Here is an 11878-nt window from a genome sequence, read left to right on the forward strand (position 1 = left end):
CTCTATGCAGAAATTATCAAACAGCTCACCAGAAGGCTGCAGACCACCCAGAACGCAGCTGCCAGACCCATCCTCAACCTCTCACCAGAAGGCTGCAAACCACCCAGAACGCAGCTGCCAGACTCATCCTCAACCTCTCACTCAGAAGGCTGCAAACCACCCAGAACGCAGCTGCCAGACTCATCCTCAACCTCTCACCAGAAGGCTGCAAACCACCCAGAACGCAGCTGCCAGACTCATCCTCAACCTCTCACCAGAAGGCTGCAAACCACCCAGAACGCAGCTGCCAGACTCATCCTCAACCTCTCACCAGAAGGCTGCAAACCACCCAGAACGCAGCTGCCAGACTCATCCTCAACCTCTCACCAGAAGGCTGCAAACCACCCAGAGCGCAGCTGCCAGACTCATCCTCAACCTCTCACCAGAAGGCTGCAAACCCCCCAGAACGCAGCTGCCAGACTCATCCTCAACCTCTCACCAGAAGGCTGCAAACCCCCCAGAACGCAGCTGCCAGACTCATCCTCAACCTCTCACCAGAAGGCTGCAAACCACCCAGAGCGCAGCTGCCAGACTCATCCTCAACCTCTCACCAGAAGGCTGCAAACCACCCAGAACGCAGCTGCCAGACCCATCCTCAACCTCTCACCTGAAGGCTGCAAACCACCCAGAACGCAGCTGCCAGACTCATCCTCAACCTCTCACCAGAAGGCTGCAAACCACCCAGAACGCAGCTGCCAGACTCATCCTCAACCTCTCACCAGAAGGCTGCAAACCACCCAGAACGCAGCTGCCAGACTCATCCTCAACCTCTCACCAGAAGGCTGCAAACCACCCAGAACGCAGCTGCCAGACTCATCCTCAACCTCTCACCAGAAGGCTGCAAACCACCCAGAACGCAGCTGCCAGACTCATCCTCAACCTCTTACCAGAAGGCTGCAAACCACCCAGAGCGCAGCTGCCAGACTCATCCTCAACCTCTCACCAGAAGGCTGCAGACCACCCGAACGCAGCTGCCAGACTCATCCTCAACCTCTCACCAGAAGGCTGCAAACCACCCAGAACGCAGCTGCCAGACTCATCCTCAACCTCTCACCAGGAAGGCTGCAGACCACCCAGAACGCAGCTGCCAGACTCATCCTCAACCTCTCACCAGGAAGGCTGCAGACCACCCGAACGCAGCTGCCAGACTCATCCTCAACCTCTCACCAGAAGGCTGCAAACCACCCAGAACGCAGCTGCCAGACTCATCCTCAACCTCTCACCAGAAGGCTGCAAACCACCCAGAACGCAGCTGCCAGACTCATCCTCAACCTCTCACCAGAAGGCTGCAAACCACCCAGAACGCAGCTGCCAGACCCATCCTCAACCTCTCACCAGAAGGCTGCAAACCACCCAGAACGCAGCTGCCAGACCCATCCTCAACCTCTCACCAGAAGGCTGCAAACGACCCGAACGCAGCTGCCAGACTCATCCTCAACCTCTCACCAGAAGGCTGCAGACCACCCGAACGCAGCTGCCAGACTCATCCTCAACCTCTCACCAGAAGGCTGCAGACCACCCAGAACGCAGCTGCCAGACTCATCCTCAACCTCTCACCAGAAGGCTGCAAACCACCCAGAACGCAGCTGCCAGACTCATCCTCAACCTCTCACCAGAAGGCTGCAAACCACCCAGAACGCAGCTGCCAGACTCATCCTCAACCTCTTACCAGAAGGCTGCAAACCACCCAGAGCGCAGCTGCCAGACTCATCCTCAACCTCTCACCAGAAGGCTGCAAACCACCCAGAACGCAGCTGCCAGACTCATCCTCAACCTCTCACCAGAAGGCTGCAAACCACCCAGAACGCAGCTGCCAGACCCATCCTCAACCTCTCACCAGAAGGCTGCAAACCACCCAGAACGCAGCTGCCAGACTCATCCTCAACCTCTTACCAGAAGGCTGCAAACCACCCAGAGCGCAGCTGCCAGACTCATCCTCAACCTCTCACCAGAAGGCTGCAGACCACCCGAACGCAGCTGCCAGACTCATCCTCAACCTCTCACCAGAAGGCTGCAAACCACCCAGAACGCAGCTGCCAGACTCATCCTCAACCTCTCACCAGAAGGCTGCAAACCACCCAGAACGCAGCTGCCAGACTCATCCTCAACCTCTTACCAGAAGGCTGCAAACCACCCAGAGCGCAGCTGCCAGACTCATCCTCAACCTCTCACCAGAAGGCTGCAGACCACCCGAACGCAGCTGCCAGACTCATCCTCAACCTCTCACCAGAAGGCTGCAAACCACCCGGAACGCAGCTGCCAGACTCATCCTCAACCTCTCACCAGAAGGCTGCAAACCCCCCAGAACGCAGCTGCCCGACTCATCCTCAACCTCTCACCAGAAGGCTGCAAACCACCCAGAACGCAGCTGCCAGACTCATCCTCAACCTCTCACCAGAAGGCTGCAAACCACCCAGAACGCAGCTGCCAGACTCATCCTCACCCTCTCACTCAGAACACATATCACACCGCACCTGAGGGGACTCCACTGGCTCCAGATACATAAACACCCACAGTTCAAACTCCTCACCTACACATTCAAGGCACTACACAAAAAAGGCCCTGCTTACATTAACAACCACAACTCCTTCCAACAACACCCTAGGTACCCCCGCTCAGCCGTACTCCTACTCCGACACATCACAGACATACACAGAAACAGATCCGGACGCCACGCCTTCTCATACATCGCTCCTAAAGCATGGACCGACTTCCTTCAACACATCAGAGCCTCCTCCTCGCTTCTTGAGTTAAGCAAGGAGCTGAAGACCTGGCTCTTCGAATGACTCCGCCCTCGAGGCTAGACTGCCACACTTGCACAGCTCCAGGACACCCTCCCGGGTGATAGAGCGCTCTACAAATACACTTAACATAACATAACATTATCCATAGCCTACTTGTACTCTAAACACCCTCTTACTGTGAGTGATAATCAGTGCACCGTACAGGTCTGTAAATACCCCTTACAGGGGTGTGGAATTATTTTAAAAATCTGCTTCTTTTAAGGGCAGATTGATTCAGGAATCAGCTTGCCCTTTAAAGAAATCCTCTTCTCCAACCTACTACCTCAATATTAGCTGGACCATAAGAAACATTTATAGCTCTTTTTTAATAGTAAAAACATGTCTAGAGTTGAGACAGCTTGAGGGGGTCTTGGGTGCAAAATTGGTGGAGTACTTTTTAATTACATTTTTATTAGGAATGTATTAGTATTGGCACTCGTGATGGAAAGGTGACAGATCTGGGCAGTCTGAGCATTAACTCATTTGTACAGGATGACAGTTCGAACCTGGGACCCCTTAGCTATCTCACTAGAGTTGAAATGTGTACCCCGCAGGAAAATACGTGGATCCCTCCAGTTGATGCATTTACACTGTTTGATACCTTAAATTAAATCCCAGATTCACAGCACTAAAGTTGTCTCAAGTATTGGTACCACTTAACAGCAAATGACATCATAACTCTTGAAGGATCACTTTCACATGGCACTTACATCTAATGTTTAGCTCACAACATACAATTCAACTTTTTACAAGGTATAAATAATGTTAATTCCATTTCTTTTTCTGCTCTTCCTTTTGAACTCTGGTCTCCTCCCCTTCAAACCTAATTCTTTCATATTTTGGATGATATCTATTATTTACTTTACCCCTGGTGTTTTTCTCTTTGTATCGCCCCTACTTCTCTTCTTTTGCCTCTTCTTGCTGTTTCTGCTCACTCATCTTGTTCTCCCCTTCCAGATGAAGTGACAAGCAGAGCAGAATGACTTCAAGAGTCTCTTGGACCCTTCACTTAGGCTCCTGTATCATTGCACACTCCTCATCGATACATGATGGGAGGATGCAGCAACCCTTTGTATCATTGTCACACACGAGATCCTGGGTGCTTCGGGCACTCGCACATTTGGAGGTCGGGCTGAAGTCTCACTCAAACCTGGCTAATTCTTCAAACTATGGGGAAGAACTAGAACTTCACATGTGACGTTGCTCAGACGTCTGCTGTGTGCCGAGTAGTACCCGACTATTCTGCACAGCGCAGACCTTCTTTTCAGCCAGTGAACCTAAAGATCTCTGTACAGAGAAGAGGAGAGGACAGGAAGAGTGACTGACAGCCCCGCAAACATCGGCTAAGACAGGCACCCTGCAAAAAGACACACTGCAGACACACTTCATACAGACACACAGTGTACAAAGTGACACACGGCAGACATGTCTCATACAGACACACACCCACCATACACAATGTAAATGCAAGTGTCCAGTATTTGTAAAGCGAGGGTGTCAAGGCGCTGGGGGCCGTCTGGAAGATTAAGCGAGCTATTGCCCAGAGTCACATGGTGCTGGGCTGATCTGCCGCCAGCGCCGGGCATCGTACAGTGAGCCCCTGGTTTCCGAAGTCAGCCGCCCTGGCCACTGCACCACGCCTCTTCCCAGGCAGCGCCTTGAGACCCTCACGGGTGAATAGCGCACTTTATAAACCCCTGATTGATTGATTGACAACCCTACCCTGTTCACGTGCACACACATCCAACCTACACACACCCCTTAACAGAGATACATAAAAAACACAGACACATACCTTCCACTGCTTGACAGGCCTCCTGCATGGCACACCCAAGGTTTGTGCACACACACACACACACACACACACACTATCTCTGCAGCAGGCGCACAACCTCTGTAGCGGATAATGCCATAAGCCAACCTGCGACACAGGAAACTATTGCAATGGCTGAAGCTTCTGCCTAGTCTGAGAGATGGAAACAGGACAAAGGGAGAAAAGGGACCCAGGGCAGCGTTGACGTCAACTGCCTGGGGGACATGCTTCGAACATTGGGGCAGGGGTGGCCAAGTCAACAAATTAACAGTGAGAGCAGAGCACAGGGTGTGTACAGATTCCTCACAGTGCACTAAGATGCAGCGCACACACCTCTAATAGTGCAGTAAGATGCAGCGCACAGACTTGTCATTGTGCAGTGTGCACCGATTCCTCACAGCGCCGTAAGATGCAGTGCACAGATCCTTCACAGTGCAGCAAGATGGATAGCAGTGTGCACAGATTCTTGATAGTGCACTAAGAGGCAGTGCACACAGATCCCTCAGAGTGCAGTAAAATGCAGTGCAGCAGCGCATGGACCCCCTCTTTAACACAAATGATGCCCACAAACACCCCCAGATCCAGAAGGAAAACCCCCCAGGCCCCCAGATAGAACAGCCCAGCTCAGCCCCCAGGGGCCCCCGGATAGAAGAGCCCAGCTCAGCCCTAGGGGCCCCCAGATAGAAGAACCCAGCTCAGCCCCCAGGGCCCCCCAGATAGAAGAGCCTAGCTCAGCCCCAGGGGGCCCCCGGATAGAAGAGCTCAGCTCAGCCCCAGGGCCCCCGGATAGAAGAGCCCAGCTCAGCCCCAGGGGCCCAGATAGAAGAGCCCAGCTCAGCCCCAGGGGCCCCGGATAGAAGAGCCCAGCTTAGCCCAGGAGCCCCGGATAGAAGAGCCCAGCTCAGCCCCATAGGCCTCCAGATAGATGAGCCCAGCTCAGCCCAGGGGCCCAGGATAGAAGGGCCCAGCTCAGCCCCAGGGGCCCCCGGATAGAAGAGCCCAGCTCAGCCCCAGAGGACCCCGGATAGAAGAGCCCAGCTCAGCCCCAGGGGCCCCGGGATAGAAGTGCCTAGCTCAACCCGGCTCCTGCAGAGATTCCCTCCAGGATTATTCAGTCTATTTCTACAAACACAGCAGAAGATGCTGACAATCTTCTACCTGAGCAGAGACCTGTGCAGACACGTCCAGGATCTCTCCTCCCCTGGGACGGAGGGGGGGGGGGGCAGCTCTGGTGTCTGAGGGGGACAGATCTGAGGTATTAGGGGGGGTCTGTGAGGGTCTGTAGATGGAGGTAACTGCACACCAGACAGGGCTCCTTCCTCCTCTGCAGCAAGCTGGACACACCAAGAGAGGCTGGGAGTAATGTCTCCGCTGCTGGTGCTGTCTCTGCCGCCGCTGACCCGGAAAAGGAAACCCTTCTCCCTTTAATCCAATGTGCAGCTCAGTGGGTTTCATCAGCAGGTGAGGAGCGCCCCCTGATGGCCGCTGATGGAACCGCCGCCTTTAGCAGTGAATACATTTCACACAAACAAGCCTTTATACCTGTAAAGACCTGGGATTTCAGATGTCACAGACGTGAATGTTTTCAAGGGTCAGACAGTTCAAGTACATGGCCTCACACTTGGTTGCTGCTGTAAAAAAGTATTTATAGCTTCACTTCAGATGAGCATCTCCCAAACACTAACGTAAAGGACTAAAGAGTATTTACAGAAAGGTGACAACTGGAAGTGACAGTCTGTATTTCAATGAATATATCTGCATTTCAATGAATACATCTAAATTTCAATGAATATATCTGCATTTCAATGAATAAATCTAAATTTCAATGAATATATCTGCATTTCTATGAATAAATCTAAATTTCAATGAATATATCTGCATTTCAATGAATAAATCTGAATTTCAATGAATATATCTGTATTTAAATTAATATATCTGTATTTCAATGAATATATCTGTGTTTCATCTCTGTTAAGAACTGTCGCCATGAACATTGCTCACTGCTCATGCTTCCTACTGTTGCTAAGTTAACTGGCTTAAGTGGCTTATCTGTGTATATAATGACTGTAAATATTAACCTGATGAAACTTTATGCTGTGGCCTCTTAAAACATTCCTTTTTTTGTGTGAATTTGAAGTCATAATGTCGGTTTTTATTGTTATGTATGTTTTTTATCGATTGTAATGATTTTAATTAATCAACAAATAAAATATATTTACTTTACTAGTGGCTTATGTACTGTCTATAAATTATTTTAAGGGGCTGAGCCCCCGGTCATAAGTTCGCAATGCCCATGCTCTTCCAGAACAAGGGCTGTCTGTCCCCTGTCAACACTCAGCATTTCTGTAAAGAACCGGTTACGTTTCAGCCCCACACAGGACCAAACTAGTCCCCGTGGATCTCTAGGACCAAACACTCTGGTCCCGTGATTGGGGTCGATCAGCAGCCCTAGTTTTGTTGTTTTTACCCCCATGTCTGCTAAAGGTGGGTTTATGAGAGAGAGTTTATTGTTCACTCGCCATTCTTTTTTTTTGCAGAGTTTCATATAGTGCGAATTTGACCCGAATTGGGTATCAGAGCGCTTTACATAGCACCAGTTAGGTTACATGAGGACACACATTCATTTTTGTTAGGCACGGGGAGATTAAGTGTTTGCCCAGAATCACAGGATGTTTGGCATCGTTACCCAGGCTCGAACACAGATCCCCAGGTCCGAGGTCGAGTGCCCTAGCTGTCATGCCAACTCCTCTCCCCTACACCCTCCTCATTCGCCTACAGGTGCTGCTGGAGAGGGTGTAGAATCGGTTGGGTTTCCAGGTATGATGAGGGACGGCTGACCTTTTCCATGGAGTGCTGTTAGCAGATAAATGTACACACTCTTGCTAGCAGTACTAACCGTGTCATACCGGGCTTGGCATCACCATCACCATTCCTTTGTAAAGCGTACATGTTTCTAATACTTTCATGTTTTACATTTCAAACCTTGATTGCTGAATATACTCAGCCAGCAGCACATCTGGACATGGGAGGAAGGGACTTAACACAACACATCTTAGGTAGGGTCAGAGGCAGAGTTTAAAGATCTACCGGGATAATACACCCCAAACTAACTGTACATACAACAATACGCAAACATAGAAAACCATGCGTTCCTCTCCTAGCCCAGGCTATCTCAACATAAATAAATCCAGAAAAAATATTCAATAAATTTACGGATTCCCATCACTCACCATACCAGGTGACATGCTTCATCATCTGGGTTTCCTTTGATAGTCAACCTGGTGACTATAAGGGCTACAACTCCACCGTATTGATGGAGGAGCCCAAGGATGTTTTATATCACTATATTGGACAGTCTATTCAAACAGATGTGAGCAAAAAATTTTGGGGGGAGTGTATGGGAAAGAAATGCAGTGCAATAGGGAGTGTGAGATTAAAATTGAATTGTGGTAGAACCCAGTTTAATTCTTGTCTGCCACGACCCAAATTAAAAACAGTGCAAAAAGACAGTTTCAACAGATAGCTGTCTCTGATAGTCAAATGGTGAACATGTTTCAGCACATATAGGCAATCCTCTACCTCGTGCTTTCATCAGGACCTATCAAATTAATGTTGCTACTGCAAAAGTGAAAAAATACCAATAAAAAGTGTGTCCATCGTCGGGATGGCTTGGATGACGGTCAGAGGTACCGACGGACAGAGCGGTGCCTCCTTTACCCTGAGCCATTGCCAGGTGGGGTGAGGGATTTCCCTCGAATACTTGAGATACTGCAAGACATACAAGTATTTTTCAGGAGAAATTGTGCACATTGGGAAACAGGTGACTAGGTTGTATTGTTTCCAACTAGGATATATGCATGGACACAATTTTTATTGGTATTTTTTCACTTTTGCAGTAGCAAAAATTAATTTGATAGTCCTGATGAAAGCACGAGGTGGAGGATTGCCTATATGTGCTGAAACATGTTGGCCATTTGACTATCAGAGACAGCTATCTGTTGAAACTGTCTTTTTGCACTATTTTTAATTTGGGTCGTGGCAGACAAGAATAAAACTTGGTTCTACCACGATTCAATTTTAATCTCACATTCACTATTGCACTGCATTTCTTTCCCATACACTCCAAAAAAATCTTTTTTGCTCACATCTGTTTGAATAGACTGTCCAATATAGTGATATAAAAGATCCTTGGGCTCCTCAATCAATAGGGTGGAGTTGTAGCCCTTATAGTCACTAGGTTGACTATCAAACGAGATCCAGATGATGAAGCATGTCACCTGGTATAGTGAGTGATGGGAATCCGTAAATTTATTGAATATTTTTTCTAGATTGATTTATTTTGAGATAGCCTGGGCTAGGAGAGGAACATGTGGTTTTCTATGTTTGCGTAGACTCTGGGATATTGTTGTATGTACATGGGAGGAGGGGGCCAGATCCAGTCACTTATTGCAATTGTGAGGATGATTAAGTGGTGATAAACAGGTTCGACATTGAAATCCATCAGCTTTGAGTCTCTGTGTCCTTCCCTTTAAGATTTGACCAACCAACAGTGTTACATCAGGCCCCTCACACCTCTATGATGAGGAACACTCTAGACCAGTGGTCTTAAAACATTTTAATGCCACGCCCCCAACCCCACAGTGATCGTCGGGCACCCCTTACAATTTTTCACAATATTCTATTCAATTGACAATGTTTAAATATGTCTAGACTCATTTAAACATTGCAGTTAAGAACTGTTTTAAGAATGCAATCAAATAAATGATTTGCAAACATACTATTCTGGTCAGGCAGGCTTTGATATAGCCTTATGGTGTGCTGACGAGGGCTTGTAACCAGTTCAGGGCCTTTAATGACCAGTATATCCTGAGGCAGAAGGGCTATAAGGCAATTAGAACCCTCCTCCCACTGAGGGTAGAATGTTCTAAATTAAGCGCGGGTCGGTACTGACCCAGGCCAAGCGCTATTTGTCTGATATTCTGCTCCTTCAAGAGACCCATCTGCTAGGCAATAAGGCCCCATGCCTCTCCAGATTCGGCTGCTACTTGGGCTTTTCTAGAGGAGCTCGAGGCATGGCGATACTTGTTCACAGCATGGTCCCCTTCCAGGTTACTCGACAATAGCTTGACCCCGGTGGTTGCTTTACTGTCGTTACAGGTACATTAGCGGGGGAACAGATGACGATTGGTAGTGTGTACGCCCCACCCCCCTCAACCAGACGTTTGTGGATAGACTGACAAGACTCTGGGGAGAACTCCATGACGGGTTGGTTATACTCGGAGGGGATTGGAACGACATTATGGCCCCCTTAGATAGGTGGCGAGCGCAGCCCCAGACTGCTCCCCCTCCTGGATCCAGACTCCATAGCTTGGCGCACACCTTGGGCTGGCTGGACACGTGGCAGGCCCTTCACCCCCTTGAGGCCGGCTATACGTATGCATCTGCAGTACATCCCACACTCTCACGATTAGACTATATTTTCCTCCAACACAGCTACACGCATAGGGTTAGATCCACTTCCATACGCCCCGCGGTTTGTCAGACCACTCCCCCACCCAGCTCATACTTCGCCTGCAGACCAGTAGGTCCCCTTATCGCTGGCGCATGTCACCATGGTTGCTTTGGGATCCCGCATATAAGGAGGTGCTCAGTTGTGCTACGGCTGATTATTTCGCCTCAAACGTCTGATCGGTTACGTCCAAGATATCGCTGTGGGAAGCCTTTAAACCCACGATAAGCGGGGCGGATATTAGCTATCGCACAGGAGAGAAGAGACGTCGGTTGACGCTGGAGCTGGAGCTGGAGCTGAAGGAGCGCCAACACGACCTTCAGGAGGCGATGGTGAGGGACCCGGGAGGTGGCGCCCGCCGCAACTTGCTCCATGTTCAGCAACAGCTGCGTCAGCTGCTTACTAATAATGCCAAAGAGCGTGGCTGGCGACGCAATATTGGATTTATCAATGGGGAGATAAATCCAGCCAGATGCTCCACAGACTTTGGTTTTGCCACAGACTTTGTCAGGCGCGGTCCGCCCGACACAGTTTCCAGTACTTCGATCCTCTTCTGGCGCTATGTGTTCCGGAGTTCTACGCCACCCTCTATGATACTCATGATGAGCTTGCGGATTCTCTTATAGATGCCTTCTTTATCGATATTCCCCCGCAGCGCTTATCCGATGAGCAGCGGGACGCTCTAGACAAACCCATCTCTCTGGACGAACTGCAGGCCACCCTCACCAACATTCACCCGGGCCGTGCACCCGGCACGGATGGGTTCCCCGGTGACTTCTTACGCCCTCTCATGGGGACCGTCAGACCCCACCTCCTCGGGGCTATGCACCAGGCACTTGAGCAAGGAATCCTGCCTCCTGATTGGCGGCTCCTCAAGCCGTGTACACCACCTGAAGACCCGGGCTCATATTGCCCCATCTCCCTGTTAAACTATGAGCTGAAGATGTTGAGGAAGGTGTTGGCAGATCACCTACATACGTGTATCCTAGATCTTGTTCCCCCGGACCAGTCAGGCTTCATGTCTTGTCGATCCACCAGGCACAATATATGCCATGTGCATAATTGCCGTGGCGTAGGCCCACCGCCTGGGACGTCCAGCAGCGGTCCTACTGGCCGATATAGACAAAGCGTTTGATTCTCTAGGCTGGTCTTACCTTTTTAAACTTTTGGAAGCAGTGAATCTAGGTCCTAGATTTCGAGCGTATGTTAAACTCCTATACACAGGCCTGACGGCCTCAGTACGGGTGGCAGGATATCGCTCGGACCCCTTTGATATTCGGAGAGGGACAAGGCAAGGATGCCCTCTGTCCCCGCTCGTTTTTGCTTTGGCCATCGAGCCGTTAGTGGCTTGGGTGCGACTGGATACGATGTGCAAGGGTCTGGTTTGGTCCCCAGATTACACTGATAAAATCGCACTCTACGCGGATGACGCACTATTCTTCTTCTCTGACCCCGAGGTCACAGGTCCTAGAGTGCTGGAGATACTCCGGGTATTCGGCGAGACGTCGGGGCTCCGAGCCAACCCATCTAAATCAACGCTTTTCCCGATATGTGGGGAGCAGGGGCGTCAGGACTGGGGCTCGCAGCTCGTTGTGGCAGAGGAAGAGTTCAAATACCTAGGCGTTTATATCACTAGTGATCCCACCCCTGCGTGGTCGCTTAACAGGGCCCCACTGTTCCCTGCGGCCCGGGAGGAGACAGCTGTCTGGTCTCATCTTCCCTTATCTCTTTACA

The sequence above is a fragment of the Lissotriton vulgaris genome, unplaced genomic scaffold (assembly GCF_964263255.1).
Source record: "Lissotriton vulgaris unplaced genomic scaffold, aLisVul1.2 SCAFFOLD_1341, whole genome shotgun sequence".
NCBI lineage: Eukaryota > Metazoa > Chordata > Amphibia > Caudata > Salamandridae > Lissotriton > Lissotriton vulgaris.